Below are 7,208 nucleotides of genomic sequence, written 5' to 3'. Positions count from 1 at the left end.
TATACCCCACGGCTATAGTAGTCCTGTTCGTAATTGTTACAAGAGCCCAGTTTGTTGGGTGTCAAAAATCACGTGGACGTTGAAAGCTTTGTTCAAGAACAAAGGACCCTTATTGGCGTTGCAAATCTCACCATGTTGACAGACAGCTGGAGCAATGTCTGCTAAGTTCAATAGAACAGTAGAATCAATATCCAATCGGAATTGAGAGAGGGTGTGGTCACCATTTCAACCCGAATTTTACTGAGTACTTTAGATTAGAAACTCCAGTCATTGTGAAACATCGTGCTGAGAAGTTGTAGTAATAGCTTCAGGAAGACACTCATGAATTGGCGGAAAAACTTAGGAAATTCTAAGGAAAGACAAAGCTTTGTAAAGGAGCTTTTAGGGGACAGACTTCCAGTGTGGTTTAGTCCCGAGTCTCAAGGGGAGAGACGGAATAGAGAAATTGGAGAAGGAGCAGTCGAGGAGAAGGAGTTAGGAGGAAAGTCGGAAGGAATTGGCAATATAGGAGAGATACAGATGAGTAGAAAACAAGGACAGGTGGAAAAGTGATCTCACACTATAAATCACAGGATGCAATAGACTATCACTTGGTCGAGAGGAAGAAGAATGTTTGGGAAATTATTATCATTTGAATATTGAATTGTATTAAATTGTTATTCCTTTGAATTTCACCTTTGTGTTTTCATTGCTGACTGGGGGCTCGGAGCTTTACCTCTCTCTATCACTAATTTCACTTCCTACAACATCGAGTCTAGGTGGGACTTCCATAGAAATTGAAATAATATATTGGGAGCACCCTACCCCAACCCTACTAAACGCCACAATGAGCTGCATTTCTACTCTCTGTTCATGTATTTTTCTGCCAGCAAGAACTTTGTTAAGACAGCGTTGGTACATTTTTGGTTCTTAGTTTCTGTTTTTATTGTGTGCAGAAGCCACTTCAGTTATTGCTGTTATTACAAACTGAAGTAATTTTTTAGCTTCGCTGCATGGAAATTCTTGCTTGCCGATTATTTCAGCAAGAACATGTACATGCAGTTTTTGTTGCTACTCTATGTATTTTGTCATAGCATCATCCTTATCTTCTGTTTCCTGTAATCACAGAAAAGGCATTATACTACACGTTTTCATAAATATTTGCCACCCATACACTGTCAGCAGATTCAGTCATGCAAAGAAAACTGTCAAATTCACGACGGTACATTTCAGGAACCTCTTCTGCCTCTGGATGGAATACCATTTATTTATGCTTGCTGTCGCCTATAACATCATGACAACACTGCTTAAATTTAGTAGTTTCAATGCTGGGACAATGAACACACACAACCGAGTCTATATTGCCTATAACATCATGACAACACTGCTTAAATTTAGTAGTTTCTATGCTGGGACAATGAACACACACAACTGAGTCTATACTGCCTATAACATCATGACAACACTGCTTAAATTTAGTAGTTTCTATGCTGGGACAATGAACACACACAACTGAGTCTATATTGCCTATAACATCATGACAACACTGCTTAAATTTAGTAGCTTCTATGCTGGGACAATGAACACACGCAAATGAGTCTATATCGCTCCTGTCTAAGCCATATAATAAAATAAAGCAGCATGTGTTGAGTGGAATAAATTTAGATAAATCATAACAAGACTGCACCATGTACAGTATACTGAACTGATTTCTTGACAGCAACAAAAATTCCTTAATTTTATTTATGTTGTCACGATCAACTTTTACATTGCCAGATCCTATAACAGCATGCTTTTCACCATTAAGTTCTTTCAAGGGCGTTATCACTTCTGGCTCAAATATTGTGAACATAGCATCAGAGCTACTTACTGCTTTGTAAAAGTCATTAAGCATTTTGAACTTATCCTGACTGGGATGGAACGTCCAGCTAATTACCATATTATTGCTAAGTCCATTATTCCAAAGTATGTGGAGAAGCAAGTTAGTCTTGCATCAGAGAGTTGGACCTACTATCACATAATGGCAATCAGGAAACAAAAATTATGCAGTGATTTCTTGACGTGTTTTTGAGTCCAAGTTAATAAAGCACATTTGTTTGTGAGTATACTATATAATGAGTCATCACACTGAATTTGTCACAGTCATTAGCGATTGCAGCACAAGTACATCTTCAATGATTTCTGATGCAGAGCTCAGCAGACACTTTCTGAAAATCTAGCAGAACTCCGACAGTCTCCTAGTATGCATCTGGATTTTCTAGCTCCATGGCTAGCACCCACTTCAAGACTCCATAGCTATTCACATGTAAATGATGTAGGTGTTCCTTTGACGTCTGGTAAATTATTTTGAGAATGCCCTTGACAAACTTGTAAGCATCATTCAACAACCCGATTTTCTGTACCATCCAGCTGATGTTTTGTACATTCACCCTTTGGGAAAGTTTACTTTTGTGTTTTAAGCATTCTCGTATTTAGTTTAAACTCGTACATAAAGTTTATCTCTAATTCAAGCATAATCTGTCATAATTTTCATATGGAACTCATGATTCTTTTTTTTTTTTTTTATAACCTGGCATGCAACAATATAAATGTACATATTTCAAATGGCAAGACAGCAACTATATTTCCTTCAGGATAGTTCTTGGTGATATAATTGATAGCAGTAACAATACATTCAGGCTGATCTTGGATGTTACTGTTTTCTTCATTAGGAACAATACTTCTACTTCGGTAGAGTCTTCTATGTCAACCAAATCATCGTAGTCACCAAACAATCCTCCTATGATGCATATTGCAATCAGGATCCTTCTCATATCTGACATTGTCTCTATTGTCAAATCTGTGTTCATGCTTGGCAAAAAATCTATGTTGGCCAGGCAAACGCTTTTGGGAGATCATGTCAACAGGCAGACTGTGTGAGTTATGACAAAAACCCGAAATTATAATACTTGTGGCAAATAATAAGAAGGCTGCTTGCTGACATCTTTTACAAAACGATACAAGAATTCCAGAAGTAATTGTTTTATTGCCATCAACTGTTATGCACATTTTATTTGTGTTGCCTCTTGCTTTTCTTGACGATTGTATGTACATTTGTATTATGTACCTGTCCTTGTCCAAAATCAAGCTAATGATGCATCTGACCTGTGACATTTATTTTGGAAACAACATAATACATAGATAATATTCATCTATCATTGTAGATTAAATATTCAGATCAATATCAATGTATGTAAACCTGTTTATTTGTGCCTGGGTTGAGGATATTTCCATTTGGAAATTCCTAAACGTGTTGACAATTCTGACTGATTTATAAAGACTGACTTACATCCTGGCTCTATTATTGTGTCTTAGATTTTTTTATAATGTTTACTTGAAAAATTTCTCAGTCTTACCTTAAGATCTAAGCAGAATAATTCATATTATTGAGTTTTTTAAAATAATTTGGGTGGATATATTAATGCAAGTTATTTTTTCACTGGAATTACAGAGTGCTCAATAATGTTCTTTAACTAAAACATCTGGATTTATTATGAACTCAGACAAAAGGCATTTTGGATTATATTAGTGTGATACATCACAAGACAATTAGCATATCGCCAAACTTCAGGTCATTAGCATTTTCAAGATTACAGGCACATCAACAAATTTAATAAAAGAGACAAGGTAAAATCACATAATTATTTTGGTTGCTAAGCTCTTTCCTGGCTCATCTTCAGGCAATTCACATAGGCAGATACCATCTAATGTGGTTGGCATAATCAAGTACTATCTGGGGGTTTTGTGAATATTTCCAAGATAGCTGTCCATTATTATGCTATACCATTTCTTTAATTAAGAATGAAGGTATGGCGATGTGTAAAGGCAGGTAATATGTGGCCATATGGGTGTGCAATTTGTTTTGGTGTGCAAACACCTTGTGGATAGGGTACTAACCCTGCTAAATCTTATAGTCTTCTTAGCAGCTATGAAAACACGAAATCACTAATACAATGCTAGCGTGAACAGATTTCAGAGGCAAGTTTTAGCCCATAACCTAGTCAATGTCCTGCAACTTTTTCATTTGTGAACCGTTAAGGCAGTCCAACTATCTCTCACCCCGAATGTCAAGATAAGTGACCATCTCCAGGAGACACCAGACCATGTATTATTTATACTGAGGATTAAAGTGCTATATAACTATGCACTATTATACGCTGCCAAGTTTGTGGTCAAGCAATTTTATGTTGTAAAGTATAGAATGACATCAGGGGAGGTAATTTGTGTTACCTTTATTTAGGTGGCACTCTGCAGTTTAGTATTTTGCATGGGGTTAGAATCTGGAAGAAAAAAAGAATTTCCCTGTTTTCCTCACTGCTTATACTGGCTATTTAAGAGACCTTGTATATCTCGGGTATTATTCAAAGGACCATTAATTCCCTTTGTTTTGTTGTATGATTGATGGGTGCAATATAGGTTACAGAGTATACAGCTTGGCTTTACTTCAGATGTGCACTTCTCAAAAAACTGGTAGCTTTGCATAGTTATTTTCTCTTTCTGGAATTCAGAATTGTGAAAAGAGAGCCGATAACTTTTTTTTTTTACATTTTCCATATTTGGTAACTCGTTCATTGCACTTTGATAAACTGCTATTGTCTAGTCTGACAAAATTCATTTTCACTATTTTAATAAATGCTAAGACAGTGTAATTTAGACAAAATCAGGCTGATTTGTTTTAGCACAAGTTAGCAGGCAGTTTAGTTTGCTGTGTGCTTAGATTATGTATAATTTCCACAAGTACCATATCCAAAGAATTTCAGCCACAGTACATGAAAGTAATATATGGGTATACCAAGAGTCTTTCATTGTGCATGCTGCAAATGTAAACAACTTCACCTCACAACCACCACTCCCTCTGAAGCTCATAATATCTGTAGAGTGCCCCCTCTGAATGCATGCAAGGGAGGCAGCTATTGTCATCTTAAAGTTTCAGTGGAAGTAACTTGTGTTATGATGAAACATAATGCAAACAGATGACTCTTAAGCGCCCACCATTATTTTTGTCTAAAATTATTACATATCAGTCTCCGTGATTTTTTTTGGGCTCAATAAGTATATAGACATCTCTAAGTTGTAGTTTAGGAAAAGGGGTCTACTGAGCTTATTGTTAAGTTTTACCAATATCTCCTCTGGATGTTTTCTGATAACATAGTTATGCAGACCAAATTTGTTTCCTAACCCAAATCAATAGTATAGCTCATCTCTTAGGATGAAAATGGTCATGTATACCCCTCTCTTATTATATGGGAAAAGCAAGGAGAGATGGTGGTGGGAGGGGGGAAATTGAGCTCATTGCCCTCTTTCCTTTTACTATTACATTGGTAAGATAACATTAAACCAAACTTCACCCATTTATCTTAAACAACTAAAAAATTATAATACAGAAGGCTAATGAGATTGAAACCTAAAATAATGCCATGTAGAACTCTGTGTGGTGTAATGTACCTTATAGTGATTATATATTGTTTTACCAAGTTTCATCCGTTCATTTCAAAAGGCATTACATTTATAAAGTGGTGAAATACTTGAACAACTGAGCCATAACCACGACTCTCATACTTGACATACATTCAGTAATGATGTGAATGTGTACTAAATTGTGTACCTTAAATTGATGATGTCTATATTTTTCATGCTTAGAACCAATTGAAATCTCCGTTTCTAATGGATTTTTAAAAAAATTCAGTAGCGTTGTTTAACAAATTAGGCTACAGCAAATATATTATCATGGAATTTTAAGATTTCTGGTGTACTTCCATCTGTTCAGGAATTTAGACAACAATGAACAGAGGTAACAATTTATTTATTTCAATAAAGACGTGATTTCACCTTAAAAAAATTTGTTTCATGGTATGGTTTGTTTTTAAAATAGATCAATAGTAATACATGAATATGAAAATAGGTAATGAAAAACAGAAGAACGTGGCAAAGTTTGGACACTGTGTTCCTTCCGGAAGTCTGTCATGCTATGCGCTGTTGCATTGCCATGGAAAATAAGGATACCTCAAGTGGTTCAGTAGTGTCTCAGAGCATTTGCCAACAATTTAGAGGCATAAAAACATCTAGTGACACTAAATAGTGCATACAAAATTCTTGACAGTCCAACTAAAGTGATTGATTTGTCATCCTACTTTCCCTGACCAAAACTTTATTATTTCTCTTGAGTCAGGTTCAGAAAAGTAAACCCATCTTTCATCACCTGTAACAATCTCATTAAAATGTTTTTTCACATTTGGCAAGTAGCTGTTCAAATAAAATGAAAATTCTTGTTTTGTATAATTTAAGTTCCATTCCACACTTGACTTAATACAGTGTAATTTATGCACTCTCAATAGAGTTGATTTTGCAGATTCAACTTTAGATTTGAAACTTATTCACAAGAATTACTGCATCAGTACAATGGGTATTTTGATTATTACTAATACTGATCACAAGATTAACTGCATCAGTACCATGGGTAATTTAATTAACAACTGTAATATACTGGGGTATGGGGGGTTCTAGATAGAAGTAGTACCTTTCTTGTAAGGCAGCTGCACTCTCTGAGTGGACGGACACACTGGTCCTCATACATCTCCCAATTCTTTCAAGTCTGCCTCCAAGAAGGAATCATTCCTGGCATACCCCGGTACACTGCTTCAGCTGGCAGGCCAAATGACATTAAGGGGGTGATGTTAACACTGCATCACTAGGTGCATGAACTTCTACAGGGAAGTCACTGTCTAGGGCAGAAGGTCTCTACAGATCAATGGCCAAGTGTTCGGGACCAGGGCACACCATATGTACTAGTGGATTGCGGCTGTGGCGGACCAGCTATGGTTCGAAATAGCAGGGAAGGCAGATCTCTTCAGCCATGGTTGGCCATCTGCCTAGGAGAGGGAAACGCCGATATAAAACCTACGGTCTGCGGACCTCGCTGTCACTGTCCTGGCTTGCTGGGCCATGGCAGATGAACCCCAGGCTTAAATAGTGGGGCCAGTTTGCACAGACTGCACTCCACCTAAGTGCTCCATCACACAGATATGAAGGAACTGTTTACGTTCGGCTCTATCAAGCCCTGCAGCAATGGGAAATGGGCAAAAACGTCAAGTGAAAGATGTCACTGGAAGCTGCAGTCCCAATCCTGCATACAGGTGACTCAGGCCTTTGGCTGTCTGGTGTTGATCCGGAGATGACACCATCATCCGGCA

The sequence above is a fragment of the Sinohyriopsis cumingii genome, chromosome 15, assembly GCF_028554795.1.
Source record: "Sinohyriopsis cumingii isolate HCF-2022 chromosome 15, ASM2855479v2, whole genome shotgun sequence".
Classification (NCBI taxonomy): Eukaryota; Metazoa; Mollusca; class Bivalvia; order Unionida; family Unionidae; genus Sinohyriopsis; species Sinohyriopsis cumingii.
Note: the sequence above shows the minus strand (reverse complement) of the source record.